This window comes from Hesperophylax consimilis, chromosome 23 (assembly GCF_061612785.1).
Source record: "Hesperophylax consimilis isolate HC1 chromosome 23, BYU_Hcon_1.0, whole genome shotgun sequence".
Lineage (NCBI taxonomy): Eukaryota > Metazoa > Arthropoda > Insecta > Trichoptera > Limnephilidae > Hesperophylax > Hesperophylax consimilis.
In genome coordinates, this window is record NC_142858.1 from 7,449,098 (window position 1) to 7,470,114 (window position 21,017).

Genomic DNA, 21,017 nt, shown 5'->3' on the forward strand with positions numbered 1-21,017 from the left:
CCGGCCTATGATCTTCACTATGAATATTCAAGACTGCACGTATAGTTTCTCTGATATCCCGGGGTAAACTTTGCTATTGTAATTTTGCTCTCATATGAGGCTTTATGAGTGCCATTGACAAACTCTTAAGAAATTCACGCCGCTTGGTTATTTTCCTTCATCAATGTTAGTTAACAGCTTGAATAAGACCCAAGAGTTGACAATAACGGCATTTAGCAACCCGTAGAAGAGACACATGGGCCACCTTTTGATGTTCCTGGACGTCGAGTACTTCTTACAAAGTTGGTCGAACACATCCACCCCGCATTTGGTTTTACTATAGAAATGTATTATTTCTGGAAGGTACACTTCATTATCCTTTTCAGGGCTCTCATGCATGGTGGACAGCATGATTACAACTTTCTTCTTAGCTGACTTCAGAGGACAATACGACAAAATTGTGAGAGGTCCGTCGTAGGCAAACATTGATGTGCATCTCTCTCGATTTTTAGTGTCCAAGAAAACAGGAGGAATTTCTTGTTTATTCTTCTTTACAGTTCCAACTAATGTTATACCTTTTTTCAGTAACTTCTTGGCTGTGGGTATAGACGTGAACCAATTGTCACATGTCAGGTTTCTGTTAAGACGTTACCAGGTGGGTGCAACAAAATATTGCGGCGAGGCATTCTTGAGCGAGAAGGCTTAACACCAGTCCACTTTTGTCGATTATTATGAACCTTTACATACATAACTAATGGAGAATCAACCAAGCGCTTACCGTCTTCATTTATACCAGCCCAGTCATTGTCAGGCACTAAATACTGTTCATCTCCTTCCACACTATCTTGATCACTGTCTTCACGAGGTGCGACTTCAGAATGGTCCCGGAAATCCTCGATAACACCGTGGGGCTCATCTTCTGAATCTTCTCCTAGGTTGAGCTCTTCGTCATCAGATACCAACAAGGCAGCTGCAATTTAACCCTCCCCCCCCAGACTTCGAATCTAGGATGCCATATTTGAAAACAATGCAGACACCTCATTACACTGCATACACTGTCATTACATTAATAACACATTATTAGTCCATGAATGTCTTGTTATTGGGCGCAGGCCCTCCCTATCAACACTCTACTCCATAACCATTATCACAAAGTAAAGTAATTCATAAATAATGTGTAAACTTACCAGAGAGATGTCGAAAAACACCTTCAGTAATTCAAGTATAACTGGAAGGAAGAACTAACAGTATTCCTACCACGGGGTAATGGGGTACCCCGGAACACCTGTGGACGCGAATGCACTTGCCGGGCGGTGACGGCTTCCTGACGTACTTACGCGCCAATTATCGAGAGTAGATTAGCTAGAGCGATTTTTGCAACAGTGCAATATTGTTAAAATTGTTGATATTTTAAACACCAGAGGGGTACTCCAGTACCCCAGGTAGGGTTTAAGAGTTAAAATAATCCCTTTAAAATATTTGTATTGTTTAAGTCACGTCTGTATTATTTAGGATAGTTAAGTCCATTATCTTTTATGTTAAGAATGTTGTTTGCCAACGAGCGGGTGGAACATCCTTATTTTGGTAAAATGTCCTTCAGAATTTAGTTTAAATACAGATACCTCCCAGAAAAAGGGTAGTATTGCTATAACTGGTAGGTACAGGCGTACCTACGCAGGAGACAGTATTGCTATAACTGGTAGGTACAGGCGTACCTACGCAGGAGCTAGTGTTGAAATAACTGGTAGGTACATGCGTACCTACGCAGTCAGTCCTGAGATAATTACTAGGTTTATGTAAACCTAGGGAAAACTGAAGAATAAAGGAAACTAGACCTTCATTTCTTTCAGTTTAAGTTTGAGCAGAGGAAAATAAGACCCTCTGCAATTATATTGTGATTTAATAAATTTATATGCCAAGAAGAAGAAGTGTTTTCCAGCATTCCATGTAATGGCGTGTTCTCGTACCACGATAGCAGAATTAAGTGTATTTGCGGCAAACGTAATACCTGTACTGTTTTATTATTAATACATTTTTTCAACTTTAGTTACATCGAAGAAACAAAATCTGTAAAAATACAATAAATTAAATAAAACAAACATAAAGACGATTCTAGAAGAGTGACTATCATAAATAATACAAAGTTGGTATAGTAATAGTACAGGGTTTTCCAATAAGAGGTGTTATTTTGAATAGCCCGCTATTTCGGTAAATGTTACTTTTGAAGCTGTCATTTTTTGACATTTGACAAGTAGAAACTACACCATTAATAAAAATGGAACGATACACGCTTCAACAACGCATTGAAATTATTAAAATTCACTTGAGTGAATCAAATGCAAATCATCTTGAGTGATGAGGCCCATTTCCATTTGTTGAAAAGCCTCTCTATCCTCAACGTGTGACTGTTTTGTGCGATTTATGGTCCGGCGGAGTCATTGGACCTTACTTTTTCGAAAATGAGGCTGGAGCAACAGTTACGGTGAATGGATTGCGCTAACGAGAGATGATTAATGATTTATTTATGGCCGGAATTGAATGGTATCGATCTGGACAGCGTTTACTTTCAACAAGACGGAGCTACGTGCCACACAGGCAACGAAACCATTGATCTTTTACGATTGAATATCAAAATAACACCTCTTATTGGAAAATCCTGTAGGTATCACAAAATTAAAAAATAGTAACCTGTGTACAGAAAAGCGGGCGTTTTTAAAATTAGTTACATAGTCAGTACACGACGGTTTGATAGAATGAAGATACGTTACTGAGATATCGCGCGTGGTTTTACTGAACTAGGTCCAAGGAACAGTTCAAGTAGCTATTCGTACACACACATTCTTTACTACGTTTTTTGTTCGATTAGTAGGGATATAACGTGTCTTGTATTTTTATAATATCATTATAGGGATTTCGTAATTTTTACGAAATTTTCTAACTTGAGTTATTTTTTTTATTTTACTAACATTTTAAATTTAAAGTTCTTACATCGAAAGACAATGATCTTGGGACAAATATTTTTTTTATAAATGCTTTCAGCTTTACAAATAGTATAATTATATTTTCCGGTGATTTTTAATGGTTCTGCGCTAGTAAATAAATAATGTATTTGCAAGTTGGGAATGGCCCACGTGCGTTGTGTGAAGAGTCTGGACGAAGCTATAGAGTCGTTTATCTAATAGGAAACTGTCTGTAAAAAATATCTACTCATCTTCTTACACTCTTTTGCCTTGAGTGGGGTCCCCCAAGGTTCCCACCTAGGACCAATTCTATTTCTAGGACCAACTCTATTTGACATTTCAAAATTCAGTTTCTTTTATTTGCCAATGATCTAAAGATATATATTTTTTTTTATTTTTACAGTGAATACCTCACAAGAGTCCCAACTGCTCCCGCCTGGAGCCAGTGAGACTATGGCATCCCCAATTGGGGGATGTTGTGAGGCTGAAGGTAAGTTGGGAAGGGAAAGAGGAAGGTGGGGAAGTACCTGGCTATTCAGATCTAGTCACTAAACACGGCTAAAGCCATTTGGTGCAACGTTTCAATTCTGAATGGTGGTCTTACACCAGGGCGATACTGGTAGTATCTTCCATTCTGGAACGTGCCGCAAATATACTATATATTATTTTTAATTAATTAATTGTGAAATAACACAAATTAATCAAATAAAATTTATTTGCGCACGCCGGGTTCGAACCCGCGACCTTCGGAATGGCTGTCCAATGCGTTACCACTGGACTATGCCGGCCGTCGCGTCGGCATATTTAAATATAAATATTGAATATTTAAATCGATTGAAAATTCTTCTGATAGTTATCTCTGCAAATTAACTAAAATAAATTTTATGGTGCCTCGTAAACAAATTAAACCTAATTAGGGTAAGGTGGGGGAATGCCGGTCAGCGGGAAATGCCGGTCAGTGTGGAATACCAAGTTCCTGAATTATTTAAAAAATGATAACTATACCACCATCTAGTCTTCACTGGGGACAACTAATTTACATGGCCGCGGCCATCTTGCATCGCACGTCAGTATGGCAGTGCGTCGTTCATGTTTCGGAGTGTTTTGTTGTTAAAAATTGGAATTTTCAATCAAAGGTAAGCTTAAGTATATTATTTACGGCTGGATTTGCTTATATCACCAATTATAACAAATTTGTTATCACTTTTGATGTGCCGGTTTGATTTTTGATAGCTTATTTAGATTTTTAGTGAATGTCAAAGAAAACATTTCTTTTGTTTTGGGGTTATGCCAGTTACTCGAAGTGGGTAATGGCAGTCACCGACCGGCATTACCTCATACGAAAATATAGGGCTAATTTACATGATGTGGCTTCTATATTCAACAAATCCTACTGTGACACGGCTACAATTCAGAAAGGAGTTTCTGGATTTAAGGCGAGTGGAATTATGCCTATCGATCCTGCCGTTTTTGGAGAAGAAGATTTCATGGCCTCAGACTATCTATTAGATTTCCAAAACGATACTGTTACTGTGATGAATGATTCCACAGCTAACCCTTTGGACCATGATCAAGGAACATCTTTTACCTTTCCGCTTGAGGCCAATAATTTGCCAGGACTCAGTGCCCAAGTACAGATTACTCCTGAGGCCACTAACTTGCCAGAAACAAGCGCCCAATTACTGAATACTCCCGAGGACAGTAATTTGCCAGGAACGAGCGCCAAAATACAGAACGCCGTATTGTCTCCGTTGCCGCTTTTGACAACTCAAGCCATAAAACGTGCAAATACCAAACAACACTCTGCTATCTTAACAGCAACACCCCTGAAAGCAGACTTAGAAAACAAGGAAAGAAAAATACAAGAGAAGTTGTCAAAAGATAGCAAGAAGATTGACAAGAAAACTGACAAGAAAACGGACAAGAAAACTGACAAGAAAACTGTTAAGAAAAAGACAAACACCACCACCAAACGAAGACAGCTTAAGACCAGTAAGAAATCAAGGATCAATTCAGAATATTTTTCTTCAGATGAAGAAGTTTTGGCTTCCACGAAGAAAAAGTCAATCCCAGACTCGTCAGATGAAGAGAACCTTGAAAGTATAGATGATAGTGAGCAAGAAATATGTTGCGTTTGCAAAGAATTTGGGAAAAATGAAATTTGGTTCAGATGTCGAGGTTGTGGAAAGTGGGCACACAAAGAATGCACCGGAACCGATTCTCCTAACAAATACGAATGCGATTCTTGTGTGCGTAGAAATAGAGTTCTAAAACGCCTTGATTTAGGTATAGCTTTTTAAATAAGAACTTTGGTAAATCTTTGTAATAAAAACATTGTGTTACATTTAAAACATTGTTTTACTGATTTCCAGTCATTATTAGTTTTTTTTTTAATGCAAAGCTCTACTGATTTTGAGCGACTGTTATTACCCCTCATGGTGACTGCCATTTCCCGCAAAGTGCGGGCAATACCAGTCAATGAAAGGTTTAAAAAAATGTATAAAAATAATTAAACTACTTAAGCTGGGTTATTTACAACATAGTAAACATAAAGTGTACTATTTTAGCTATATGAAAGTTTAATTACTTTTACACATAGTTCTTTAATAAAAGAATTATGTCGTTTTTCGCTTAAGTGACCGCCATTCCCCCACCTTACCCTATAGACAAATGCCAAACCATCATCTTCCACAGATCAAAAACTTCCTTATTTACTCGACTACTCAATTAATAATATCAATCGTATGAATTCAACGAACTTGGCGTTATCTCCAGACTCCAAATTACGCTTCTTGAATCATATTACAACGAATACCAATAAAAGATTACAAATGCTTACATTTATTCTCAGAAGAATCTATTCGCAAAAGACTTTAATAACCTTAAAAACTTAAAATTATTATTCACATCTCTGGTTAGAAGTCAGGTAGAAAATAATTCGTGCATTTGGTCTCCTCGTTTTAACTTTCGTTCTTGCAGATTGAAAAATCAAAATAATTTTTAAATCCCTTTTAGACGTAACAATAAATAAACAAATAAATAAAAACAACTACCTAAGTAAAATAAATTGGTATTCCTAAAAATGAAATCAATGAAAGAAGTGAATTTACCGAAATCGAAATTATCCGAAAGGCGAAAAATGTTTGATCTTCTTTTATTGCATTAAATTGTTAATTCAAGATTTGACTGCCCTGACACTATTATTTTGTTGTCATAATGGTACGTATACATTTGCGAACTTAAACGTGAACCGAGCCACGAATTATGGGAAAGGAATGAAGCAACTGCAAGCGGCGTTTCGCGCCATTTGCGGTTGCTTCGTTCCTTTCCGATAAGTTGAGTTTCAGTTCGGAAGTTTGGCTCGCGTATGTATATGTAGCATTACATGTACCTAGAGCGCATAAAAGATGGAACAATGGAATACTCTATGGATGGAACATATTCAGAGATGTGCTTTATTTCAAATAAATCCATTTAAAATGGAAATGCAAAATGCAAAATGGGTATTTTGCATTTTGCATTTTAAATGCTTTTCTAAAAACCATTTTGCATTTTGCATTTTAAATGCTGTAAGGGACGCCAGTGTGAGGGGGCGCAATTCCCCACGGGGCCCGTCGTAGAAAGGGTGCCTTGGAACAAATCGGCGTTAGCTCAGGTGGTAGAGATTGAGTTCCATGACATCAGGGATTAGGTCAGCCAATTGGGCTTTTACACGAGGGACTGAAGGCCAAACAACCACTCCATATTCGTCAAAGGAAACGCAATGAATGGGATATGAAAGTATATTCACAAAGCACATTTATATAACAGAATACACACATGAAAAGAGTAATAAACATCCTAACATTTCTAGCTTTTCGTTGGGTCAATCTCTATCGGTATTTTAGGTACTGGCTGGCAAGCTTTGTAGGTGAGCATGATTCAACATAAAAGGCACATACAGGGGAATTATAGTTATCAGCTTACATGGGTTTTGCAGGATGAATCTCGTACTTGTTGAACCACAATTAGCGGTCATCGGCTGTACTGTACGCGCTATTGCGCGCACGGTTCTTCATCGTGAATTGGCACAGAATTGATATAGGTTTTATAAAGTACTTGTGCGAGAAAACAGTCGTTAATTTAGGCGCGCTTATGTTTGCGTCTCTGTTGGCGGTAACGCTCACATGTTTTCAAGGCCGAGGCCAGATTGCGAGTGGGGGCGGCCGTTGGTGAATGCCCGCGTGTGTGGCGTTGTGCAGTTTACCAACCTCACGGTGCACGCATGCGCACCGCGAACAATGGTTACAACTGATAGGTACTAATTTGAATTCGCGGGAGTTTTGAACGTGTCAATTCGTTACGTGACACATCCCCGCCCGCCCGAGAAAAAGCGACGTGGCAATGAAGCAACAGGCTTAAAGAATCCTCTTTTACTTAAAACATGCCACTGGCTTCTCAGAGAGATGGCTTGCGAGAGAGAGAGATTGAGAGAGATTGACTGGGTGTGCTAGCTAATTGATGACAAACATAGAACACATAGTGACACAATAAGACAGTGCATAGTAACATATGACATGACAAGACAAGACAAAACATAGTAACATATGACATGACAAGACAAGACAAAACATAGTAACATATGACATGACAAGACAAGACAAAACATAGTAACATATGACATGACAAGACAAGACAAAACATAGTAACATATGACAAGACAAGACAAGACAAAACATAGTAACATGTGACATGACATTATGGAAAAAAAAATGACTCTAAGTTTATCATTGGTCCGGGAAGCTAAGATTTGCGCAGCGTGGTTTGTTGTGTTTGCGTAGTGGTCGGAGTTTGCTTTGCACTTGTTATTTTCACTAACACATGACCCATTGAGATTACACTCAAATGAACACTAGGGTCTGAGAAGAGAACACGGAGTGGAACTTGTTGTTGCGGAGGGGTTCTACTATCACAGAGGTCAAAAATAGGTGCTTCAAGTTTGTAGAAATGCCAGAGTGGATCCATGCTGGCAGTAAGCACGGTTGTATTGGTTATTAAAGCGTGCAGGGCTGCGAATAACATGGGTTGGTGCCAAGTGGAGATCGGTGGTGAGTATGCACAAACGGCATTTGGTGAGTCTGCACGAACGGCGACTGGTTGGTCTGCGTGTTTTAGTATTTGCAGGACAGTGCTTGTGTCAGTGCTTGATGGAGCAAAAGACAGCAGTTGATTGGCAGGAACGGACAACTAACCTGGAGCTGACATGCTCGGAGGTTGTTGTTTGGAAAGTGTCATTATATTGTGAGACGACTTTGTTCGCAACTGCACAAACGGCTCACACTTAATTGAGTTGGGTGTGGTCGGGTGCTTTTTGTATGACGAGGCTGAAGAGAGGGGACCTCCGTGACGGTAGTGAAGGCGGCAATGAAGAGGGCTCAGCTGGTGGTGAGGGAGGCTGCTGGGCTTCTTTTTAGTCCAGGGGTAAATTATTATTAGAACAAAATTCTTGAAGTTTACCTGCCTGGTAGACCAATGATGAAATAAAGGTTGGAGAGAAACAAATGTGCCTTGGAGAGAAGAAAGAGATTTGCTTGCCAGAAACCAGAGAAAGAGAAAGATAGAGATGTTCCTAACTAATTGAGATTTTACAAATGTGAAAAAAAATATGTTTTCGTATCAAGAGGTGACTCTGTATAGTCCATTCAGTGCAATAGTACTGAATACAAATCCACTGATACAAGAACATGTTTGTGCAATGTGACAGAAAATAACTTTTTTTGAAAACAATTGACCTTTCATGGTCAATGTTATCGCTGAAGCGGTAACAACGTAAGGTTTTCAAAGAAGAGAACATAGTGAATATATTTCATTGAAGGGTGAAGGGATGATGGGAGAAGGGGTGAGAAAAAAAGATTCGTGGATGAGGTTTGTCCTATTTGACAGACGATAAGCCAATGCTTATCGTACTATTTCCAAATCCGCGAATAATTTTCTACAATATGTACATGGTGAAAGTGATGACGAAAAGAAACGGTTGAGTATAGAAATCTGCTGAAAACAGGCTAGAGTCCAGATTCGATCTTCAGGAGAGAGCGAAATATATTTGACAGCAGGTTTCCTGACTCATTACATTTACAAGAAAGTGTGATGAAACATAACATACAACATAATACAATTCTAGTCTTTCATGTTTATTGGATGAAAGACTAGGGGTCGATTTAATCTTCTACAAATTTGTGAGAAAATGACAGACCCTTGTTCAAATTTCACAAACCTGGGAGTTTTCTTATTCGTTTCCCAGCCGACGAGTTAGGTGTTTTTGTGTCATGTCCCGATTGACCTCCTACGACACGATACCTCATAATCAAAAGTGAAGCCGATGATTAGTCCATGGTCAATGGATAGTAGATAGTTCTTGGGTTTAGTTACAAGAAGTCCACAGGCATCAATTCGACCAAAATTTGCTGAATGCACAGCTTCAATGTTATTTTTTAAATTTCTCTTTCAAGAGGGAAATTTCCTGCTGTTTGGCAAGTTTAACAAAGGTGTCAAATGTTTTTAATGACAAGACATATCCGGGTAAAATGATCTACGTCAGGTAGTTCAAGTATAAACAGGTGGCAATCTTATTTAAGAAAAACCAATTGATATTATATCGTTCACACGAATCACGGTAAGTATTATGACGTCTTCACGTATCATGTAAAAATTGAACGATTTGAAAAAAGACGAGCCCAGTATTGAAAGGGTGTAAGACGGTAGGTATTTATAACAAAACATTGAGACAAATTACCTATTCGCTGCGTTGGCGAAAAATAAGTGATTATGACGAACTTCTCGTATAGCATTGGATTTTATAACGTTCGCACGTATCATGGTGGATTTTATAACGATCTCTCGTATCATGGTGGAAGACAAGTTTACGTTCAAGTTGATGAAGAAGTTTCCATTTCAATACAAACGGAATATACATAAAATACACAATAAACATATACGGTAATGTCGATAGTTATTGGTACTAGCATAATACAAAAAGTAACATGACAAGCAGATACAATTGTACAAGACATGTGATGTGATAGTAGTAATTACTTACACAGTGCACAAATATAGCGAAAGAGACCTATTGGTTTTACTTACTCTTTGCTTACAATATACTGTGATGACACAACCCTAAGTTGAGTTTACACGGTATGTGATGACACAAACATAAGTTGAGTTTACACGTTGTGTGATGACACTAACTTATGCTGAGTTTACACGGATGGTTGGCAATAATACAAGACATATGTCAACAAGGATGTTTTATACAAGACAAAAAAGTTGTGAATATAGCGAAAGAGACCTATTTGGTTTTACTTACTCTTTGCTTACAATAGAAAGGTTTGTAGTGGTTTATTTAAGACCTGATTGGGTTTTACCTACTTAAAATGACCACGCAAAATGAGCAAAGAAACACACTTGGTGTTACCACAATTGCCACAAACACGAATGTTGTGAACTATACATGTTATACATTTTTATATACAAAAGGGGCACCTTGAGACACAGAATACTTAATATGAGTGACCTGGCTTGGTGTATTTTAACAAGGCAAATTAATGTCATTCAAGACAAAATAAAGTGCGACAATATAACAGATTTGGGTCAGGAAGTTGAGATCCTATGATTTTACATACTCAATGTGACCGAAGGGTGTTATGCATGGTACAATGTTATTGATGAGGAAGACAAATTGGGATTTGTCTTTCTTTACAACAACTATTTTTAGAAATGACGTGTCAATATCAAATTCTGAAAAAGGACAAGAGCAAATGGGATGGTTGAGCGCCATTCAATTTTGGTAAAACTGAAAAAACTTTAACATGGTAATTGTAACTTGTATTTGTTACACCTGTGTAACTTGAATCAAATGACGATACCGAACTGGAATTACACACGCATTATGATTACAAATTACAGGGGTTGAACATTCACCTCAATTGGGTGCATGTTGCAAAGGGTCATTGTTTTATGTACGATGAAACCCATTAGAACAAATATGAAGGACAATTGCGAGAACATGGGCAAAAAGAAACAATAATATAAAATAATATGACAAGAGAACTTGGTGTGTTGGGAACAGGGAATGGAGAACATTTTTGAGCATCGCGCGTACCAAAAAATACAAACCGACATTGAGGAGGTGTCTCTTTTCTGAAATGATCAGTTTCAAAAAAGGTGTATACATGAGAAAAGGTGAAATGTGAGAAAAGAATAGGAACAAAAGTTTATATACAATGAAATAGTGTACCGAGGTCAAGGTTACAATTGACACTTATTGTACCTTGTCGTGTAAGATTTACTTACGACAAACCATAATGGATGATTAATTTATGAAAATCAAGAACATTATGGTCAAAAGGCTAATGATTTCGACAAAAAACGAATAGCACTTTGGTAGACGGCTTGTGAAATCAATAGTACAAGTCATAAATAGTTGTTTATGCAAAGTTTGTAGTGTATGACAGTGGTTGTTTCTGCCAATGAGGTACAAACGTAGGGACAGGAGTGATGGTTTCTATTGTTTCCATTTTTCCAGCCTTGACAATGTCCTTTATGTGGTAGTTGCCTATGTGTTTACCAGAAATGTTGGACAGGGTGTACACCAAATCTGAGATTTTTCTCAGTACTTTAGCCTTGATAAAGCGGGGTGCCAATTTGGCAGAGAAGTACATGGCACCTTGTGACAATGTGTTATTTCTTCTCCAGACAATATCTTCTTTATTAAAAGTGACATGTTTCCTGCGTAAGTTGTATCTGTCCGCACTTTTTTGGTGGGCCAGTAATAAGGCGTCTGTTACTTCGCTGTAGATAGCAGAGAGTTCTTCTAAACGGTGGGCATATGTTTCTACAGGGTCTTCAGATGAGGGGACCGATGATGGAAAATCAATATTCCGATGTAGAGAGCCGTGAACAATTTGTTCCATGCCGTGTTTGAGGAATAATGGGGTGTAACCGGTTGTAAGATTTACCGTGTTGTTCATAGCTGCTTGAATTTTTTCCAAGTTTTTACACCAAGTGCGTTGGTCTTTATCAACTAGGATAGCCAGGGCAGTGTTGATGTTTTGGTTATAACGCTCTACAGTGTTGTTCTGTGGTGTGTAGAGAGTGTTATAAAAGATGTCCTTAATGCCGTATTTGGACAGGAACTCCTTAAATTCAGTTGCGATGAACTGTTTTCCGTTATCCACAATAATTGTACGGGGGGTTCCGTAAGGCATAAATATGTGTTTTTCCAAAAGGCTTACGACTGCAGATGCGGTGGCTCTTTTTAAAGGAAAAATCCAACAATATTTGGTGAAAATGTCCACTACACTGAGTATATGCATGTGTCCAGCATAACGGGGAATGGGGAAAGGTCCAATAAGATCCATTGACAGAGACTGCAGTGGTCTATCGGCGCGTTTGGGTTTACCCATAAGACCAGCAGGGGGTGCGGTGCTGTGTTTATAAGCTTTGCAAGTGTCGCATTTAGAAATATAATTTCGCACTTGTTTGAAAAGACCAGGCCAATAATATTTCAAGGATATTTTCTTATATGTCTTGAAGGTTCCGGGGTGTATGGATTCCGGGGCACTGTGGTTGTTGAATATTATTTGTTCTCTTTCTTCAGGAGGAACAACCAGTTTCCAAGCGTGGTCTTCGAGGATAGACAAAGGAGGTTTGCAATTACGGTACAATTGTCCTTCTTTTATGATGAAATTGGGAAACTGTTGAGGAGAGTTAATGCAACCGTTGAATATCTTTAGATACCAGGTGTCCTTAGTAGAAGAGATGGGGGCAGTTGGTTCGGTGTTTAGGAGAGCAAGCTCGATTCTTGAGAGTGCGTCAGGTACAATGTTGTCGGCGCCTTTGCGGTGTATGACATCGAAAGTGTATTGAGACAAACGTGATGACCAACGAGCGAGTCTACCGGATGGATTGTTCAAGGAGATTAGCCATTTTAGGCTACTGTGGTCAGTAATTACAGTGAATTTGCTACCGTCTATGTATCCTCGAAAGTGGTGAATAGAATCCATTACTGCCAGTAATTCTTTTTCCGTTATTCCGTAGTTCTTTTCGTGTTTGTTTAAGCTACGGGAAAAGTAAGCTACAGGGTGTTCGCCATCGAAAAATTCCTGTGTTAGTACTCCGCCGATTCCAACATTAGAAGCGTCTGTATGGAGCGTGAAAGGAAGCGTAAAATCAGGACAGTTCAGCACGGGTGCTGTTTGTAGAGCAGATTTCAAAGTGATGAAGGCTTTTTCGGTTTCAGGGGACCATAGGAAATTACTGATGCCTTTGCGTGTACCAGTGATTTTGTTGAGGGGTGCTGCGATGTTGGAGAAGTCTTTGATGAACCTTCTATAATAACCGGCAAGTCCTAGAAAACCTTTGACTTCTTTTGCGTTTTTGGGTCTGGGGAAATTTGCCATGGCTTCGACTTTAGCTGGGTCTGTTCTCAGACCTTTTTCGTCGACAATAAAGCCTAAATAACGCAAGCGGGACTTGCAGAATTCTGATTTCTTGAAATTGATGGTGAGACCGGCGAGTTTGAGTTGTTGGAAGACTTTTTCCAGCATTTCAATGTGTTTTTCGAAAGTGTCAGTTATGATGATGAGGTCGTCTAGGTAACAAAATAAGTTGTTATCCGATTCTGGGCCGAATAGTTTGTCCATTAACCTTTGTAGTTCGGCAGGGCTGTTTTTGAGGCCGAATGGTAACCTTTTAAAGTGGAACATACCTCTACCTGGTATGACGAATGCAGTTTTTTCACAAGATGCAGCGTCTAATGGTATTTGCCAAAAATCTTTGCTTAGATCAATTGAAGATATAAACTTGGCGTTTCGTAGTTTGTCGAGGATGGCGTGAACAAATGGAAGTGGATAGGCGTCAGCCTCAGTGCAAGCATTAAGTCTTCTACTGTCGATGCAGAATCGTGCTGAGCCGTCCTTTTTTGACACAAGTAGAGTTGGGTTTGTCCAGGCGCTTCTGCTAGGAACTACCACGCCTAAACTCAACATTTCATCTAACTCTTTTTCCAATTGTTTAAGTTTCTGGGGAGCTAGGTTATAGTACCTTTGTTTGATGGGTGGCCCAGTGGTTTTGATGTGGTGTTCGACCAGGTTAGTTAGTCCTAAGCCGCATTTTTCGAAAGATATTGATTCGAATTTGCTGATCATTTCTTTTAATTGTTGTGATTGAGCAGAACTTAGATTTTCGTAAGGTATTACTGTACGAATCTCACTGACTTGTGTGGAGTGAGAGGTGTTGTTGCAAGTGTTAAATACCTGGGGGGCGACATTAAAGGCCTTCCAGATGTCTACACCGAGGATGAAGTTCTGGGATATCGAAGGAATTACTAAGAAGTTGATCGTGATTGTTTTGTTTCCGCAACTGACAGGTAGTGCTAGAGAACCTGTGACAGTTTGAGCTGTGTTGTCTGCGGTTGTAACGTGTGTAGAATGCATTTTGATTCTAAATCCGCAATTGACGAAAGTTATGTGTGCATTATTGCCGAGGCAACTAATAGATGCGCCACTATCCATAAGTCCCGAAAAGGTGACATTATTGACGGAGAATTGAGCGTAGGGTCTTCCGTCTTGAGCTTCTTTGCAACTAACAGTTGAAAGATGTAAGGCCTGGTTGAAGTATTTTACGTGTCTCAACCACTCTATCCATTCCTTAGGCCTTGGAGTGAAATGGATTCCCGAGAGGTTGGGTATTAGTTTTTTTGTTTCTTGTTTACCCAATTTGGAGGGGGTTTCGAAAAGTCCGGTGGAGGTTTGACAACTTTATTGGGAGCGTGTAATCTCTCGTGGTTGTGTCTCGATTTTTTGAAAATTTCTCGTAGATTGTCGCGAGGTGGAGAGCGGTTTTGGGAAGAATGTCTCTTAGGTGCTCTGGTGTCCCGGGGTTCTTGGAGGTTAGCTTGCCTAAAACAAGTAGTTTGAGAATGACCGGTTTTTTTGCAGAATGAGCAGATTTTTCTTTCATTATATTCCGGTTTGATACCAGAGGATCTGCTTGGTTTGATGATTTCGTTTGCATCGTTAGAGTCCTTTCTTCTGTTTTGGTATGTTTCCAATAGAAGGCAAACGTCGTTAAGTTGGTTAATGCTGAGGATTTTTTGTGATGTAATGATGTTCTCATATTTATGGAGGAGACCATCAATTATAACCGGCAAAAGTTCGTCGTCCGAAACAGGTGAAGAGAGCCTGGTGTTTGTGAATTCAGCTCTTTGTATGAAGTTGGCAACTGATTCGTTCGAAAGTTGCTTGATTGCAAACAGCGACAGTTTTATTTTGTGCTGTGATTTTAGTTTGGGCCAAGAATCTGCCCTTTTTTTGTGTAATTTGTGCCACGAGAGTAATTCGGGAGCAATGAGGTCGATAAAGTTGCGATGTAGGATTTCTATGGGAATTCCTCTGACTTGGGCAGTTTCTTCTATTCTGTCAATAAAATTTTCCACATCGGAGCGACCGTTGAACTTAATTTTCCAGGAAGTTAGGTCGTAACTTTTATTTTGTGGAATGACTGGTGTTGGTATGTTTTTAGACTCAGGTGGTACTGGTGTAATTATTTTTGCTTCCACTGGTTCGGGGCAATTGAAACGTAAATTCCTGATGTATTTCTTGTTGAAGTACAAGGCGTAATTTATGAGTGACTTCTTTGATTTGTTAGTTGGCGACAGGTCCCTTTTACGAAGAGCTTGGAGTAATATTTCTCTTTTTGATTGGAAAATGTTGGTGATTACACCAAATGTAATTCCTGTAGGTGCAGTGGGTGGATCCATTTTGATGGTTTGCTTGATGTTTGTTAAGAAAGAAGACGATTGTGTTCCGGAATTTTTGAAGTGTTTTGAATTTTTGAAAATTTGGCCAGGACTTTGCTTTGTAAAACTGTGTTTTTTAGTTTCACTAGTCACTTTCACTTGTTGAGAAAAAAAATTTGCCAAGACTTTGCTTTGTAAAACTGTGTTTTTTAGTTTCACTAGTCACTTTCACTTGTTGAGAAAAAAAAAATTGCCAGGACTTTGCTTTGAAATTGAGAATTTTGAAGAAAAGGAATGAATTTAATTTCACTTTTTCACGTCACTTGCTGTAAGGATAACACTTGTCGAAGGCACTTGGAAGGTTAACACTCGTCGAAGGCACTTGGAGGGTTAACACTCGTATTTGCACACTAGAGGAAAAAACAGTAGTACCTATAATTTATTAGGAATAAATGTGTAATTAGTGTTGAGACAAACCCGTGTTTTTATTTAAACTCGTTGGAGGAAGGTGATTTGTCTGTAGGTAATGTTTACTATGCGAGGGACATTACGATCCTGAAGTGAGCTTGGAAAAAAAATAAACAAACACGAATTCGTGATGTTTATATTTGCTGAGAAACAAAAACAACTCTGTTGTATTTGTTTGTGGTTGTCGTGTCTGTATTCGTGACGCGGCAAGGTGTGAACACGAAGGACCGCCATTTTGTGAAGCGAGTTTTGCGAGCGCGCCAAAAAAACGGTTTTTTGGGACGGTTTGTGGACATTTGCTGAGAAGGAAATCACATGTTGTTACAAGAATAATGTACATGGAGAGGATTTCAATTGACGAACATGAGGTAGTCTGTTGTTGGCTTGAAGGGATGACAAAAAAAAAATTGCCCCATGTTAGGCGACAGTGTAAGGGACGCCAGTGTGAGGGGGCGCAATTCCCCACGGGGCCCGTCGTAGAAAGGGTGCCTTGGAACAAATCGGCGTTAGCTCAGGTGGTAGAGATTGAGTTCCATGACATCAGGGATTAGGTCAGCCAATTGGGCTTTTACACGAGGGACTGAAGGCCAAACAACCACTCCATATTCGTCAAAGGAAACGCAATGAATGGGATATGAAAGTATATTCACAAAGCACATTTATATAACAGAATACACACATGAAAAGAGTAATAAACATCCTAACATTTCTAGCTTTTCGTTGGGTCAATCTCTATCGGTATTTTAGGTACTGGCTGGCAAGCTTTGTAGGTGAGCATGATTCAACATAAAAGGCACATACAGGGGAATTATAGTTATCAGCTTACATGGGTTTTGCAGGATGAATCTCGTACTTGTTGAACCACAATTAGCGGTCATCGGCTGTACTGTACGCGCTATTGCGCGCACGGTTCTTCATCGTGAATTGGCACAGAATTGATATAGGTTTTATAAAGTACTTGTGCGAGAAAACAGTCGTTAATTTAGGCGCGCTTATGTTTGCGTCTCTGTTGGCGGTAACGCTCACATGTTATCAAGGCCGAGGCCAGATTGCGAGTGGGGGCGGCCGTTGGTGAATGCCCGCGTGTGTGGCGTTGTGCAGTTTACCAACCTCACGGTGCACGCATGCGCACCGCGAACAATGGTTACAACTGATAGGTACTAATTTGAATTCGCGGGAGTTTTGAACGTGTCAATTCGTTACGTGACAATGCTTTTCTCAATGCATTTTCCATTTTAAATGCTTTTTTGCAACATTCTTCCTACTATCTCCACTCATCTTTTTTTCATAAGCGCCAAATATCAGTCGGTCCCATGTCGGTCCTCAACCTCGCTATGAGAGATAATTTACATTTGTCAATTGAGTGATACCATTACAAAAAATACTGATTCAAATACTGAACATGGCCATGACGCTGTAATATTAAATGTTAGATAGCAGTTTCTATGTTTTTACGTTGGCAACATTAATCCAGCGCAATTTTTTTGTGGTTTCATAATCTGTAGTCGTGGTGTTTTTGGATTTACCATCATGTAAAATGTTTGTTCTACATTGATGTCCATTATTAACCCTCCGTCGGGCGCAGCCGGCCTCAGAGGCCAACAAAAGACATTTTTTCCCTCTCCAATTCTCAAAGGCGGCCCCCTGCCCTTCCCTCATTTTACTCGCCTAACTTTAGGAACCTCACACGGCGCCCGTCTTCAGTCAGTCGTCGGTCTTTACACACCTTACACTCAGCTTCACAGGCCGCCTGCGCCCGATTGCATCACAATTTTGAAGGTGACTTTTTTCAGGATATTTTTATTTGCAGTTGTTCATTATACTCAATTATGCCTGTTCTGTATAAAGTTTATCAGTATCTTGAGAAATAATTTCTCTATTGGACCCTGGCCTTTCAGGCAGAGTGCGCCCGATTGAATTATAATTTCAGTTTTAGGCATTTTATATACATATGTTTCTGCCGAAATGGCTAGAAAAGATGATCTCTCTAAACCAGCGGCGTAGCTAACTAGAGGCTACGCGGGGCAGTGCCCCGGGGCCCTCAAGCTCAGGGGGCCCTCGAATCTTTACCAGAAATCTCGATCGAACTGAACTTTTGGAAATTTCTCCCATTTTCAAAATAAATATGACAGGTTGCAACTTGCAACCCCACTTTAATCATGACAACTCAGTTGAGAGAAATTCAAAAGTTATGCCAGGGGAATTCCCCTAAATTCTTTCTGTAGGTTGGCAATGTTGGGATAGTGATATGTGCGTCATTCCCCAACGACACTTGTAGCGTATTAAAATACGGATTAAAAGAAGAAACCCAGTGGTGCATTTAAACGCAAACAACGCCAAGAAAGAGAAGATAGTAAACAAAAATTTCCCAAAATTGACAAGTTTTTTAGTCAGCCTTCTGCAAGTACATCTGGCCAAAATATTTATATTGATAGTGACTCAAATAATGTGGTAACTGCAGTGTTGGTTGAGAAGCCTACTGAAGAAGATTCGACAATTATTGCAGTTGGAGATACCTCCGCCGCCGATCATGTGAACGTGGATGATGTTTGCATGACATACATAAGAGCGGAGGGTTTGGAGGAACCACAGACCTCAAATCTTCTTATGACTTGGGAAACTTCACGAACAAAATATTAAGTGATAACGAAAAACGTCAAATTCTTGATATGGGGCCTTTACAGCCTTTAGGACCTTTTCCAACAGACATCAACCAGAACAATAGGTGTTTTTCAAAATCGTACTACTTTTCGTGTTCTAAATATGGGCCAGTTAATCGTTTTTGGTTGTGTTATTCCAAAATACTAGACGCTGCCTATTGTCAACCCTGCTGGTTATTTGCTTCACAAAGGAATAATGTTTGGTGTACGGGAATTCGAGATTGGAAGCATTTATCAGAAAGAATTAAACAACACAGTTGTTCGAGTGGCCATTCGGAAGCATGTGCTGTGTATGAATTTTGGAAAAAAACGATACTAATACTATCGACAAGGAACTTGAAAATTAAATTCGCAAAGAAGCATCATTTTGGAAAATGGTTCTTCAAAGGTTATGCGATATCATATTTACCCTAGCAAAGAGTTCTTTGGCTTTGAGAGGACATCAAGAAGACTTAAGTCAGGAAGGATACCACGGAAATTTTCTGTCCTTTGTAGAGCTTGTCGCCCGAGATGATCATATTTTACGGCAAGTTTTGGATATGCCAAAGGTAATAAAAATTATTTCTTAGTTTTTTTACCGTTTTATTTTGTTTATTAACTGTTTAACTTTACTTGACTTTTTTGAAATTGTGTTTTTTTATGTTTTTAGGATCTACAAGATATCTGAGTGCAACAATTCAAAATGAAATGATTAAGAGCTTGGGGAACAAACTCGAAACCCATCTACTAGAACAAATTAGAGCGTCACCGTTTTTTGCCATCATAATGGATACGACTAAATAGAGGGTCAATACGATATCTGCAATAAAACTTCGTTATTTTGATATTATCAAAGCATTATCAGAAATAGTTCTAAAGAGTCCTAATAAAGATGAGCGTAGTGAAGCAGAGAGTATTAAAACAAAAATGTTAAATTTCGAGTTCGTGTTGCTTTGCGAATTAATGCACAGTGTATTGAACGACATCAATTATGCATCCAAAACTTCAAAAATGCGACATCAATTTGGGCGAGGTGCGTAAAGTTTTAGCAAAGAGCAAAGCAAAGTTGCAAATTTATAGAAATGATTTCGAATTATTCAAGTGCAAAGCCTAGATTTTCTAACAGATTTTCTAACACCAACATTTTTATTACATGTTGATGAACCAACTTTATTACAAAAGTGTGACGAATTCCAAAGAAAATATTCAGATATAATAGGCCCTAGTTTTTCACTTCAATTTATTAATATTTACCATCTAGTTTTACTTCAACTAACTCAAGCATGGACTGTTCACCAATTATGTAAGGAAATAATGAGCAAATATGGAGTGCTAGAATGCGACCTAACGGAAGTATTTACAGCAATGTTATTATTCTTTACAATTCCTGTCACTTCTGCAGCAGCTGAAAGGTCATTTAGCAAATTGAAAATAATAAAAAATAATTTAAGAAATAAGATGGGCCAAACACATTTATCGCTAATAGCAATTGAAAACAAAACCGCATCAAGCCTGGATTTAAACGAAGTCATTGATACTTTTGCGAAAACTAAAGCAAGAAAAAAATTGTAAATATAATTGTTATTTAGTCAGTTGGTAGGCCCGACCTTTATATAATAAACCCTTGAATCTTCTCTATTTCGTTTTATTAAACTTACAAACTTACACCGAGTATTAATTATTGTAATTTATGTTGTTACTGTTTAATATTTTTATTACCTGCCCTGCAGTCTGCAGTGCACAAAAAAGAGCTTAAGTAGCTTAGCATTTTTAAAGTGTTTGTATATTTCATATTTTTATTTGATAAAACTTAATCAGTTTACATAGCAGTGGGGCCCCATTTTTTAATTTGCCCCAGGGCCCTTGGTTACCTAGCTACGCCACTGCTCTAAACGCAATGATGCTGATGATATGGTGATGTTTCTTCTCGATGATGATGCTTCTGAAGATCCAGCTTTGGTTGAAGATTTAGGCGATGAGAGCGACATCGGACAACTAGCTCGGCGAAGTCTGAATACAAGTGGAATGCCGATTCAGTTGCAAACTCGCTTCCAATAAAACACATCCCCTACAACACCTCAAAAAAGGCAAAAGTGTGGAATATGCGTGTTTGAATCAGGATTTGGGAGGATGACGAATTACGAATGTTTAGGTTGTCATCAACCGATCTGTTTACTCCATGTAAACGCGCTGTGC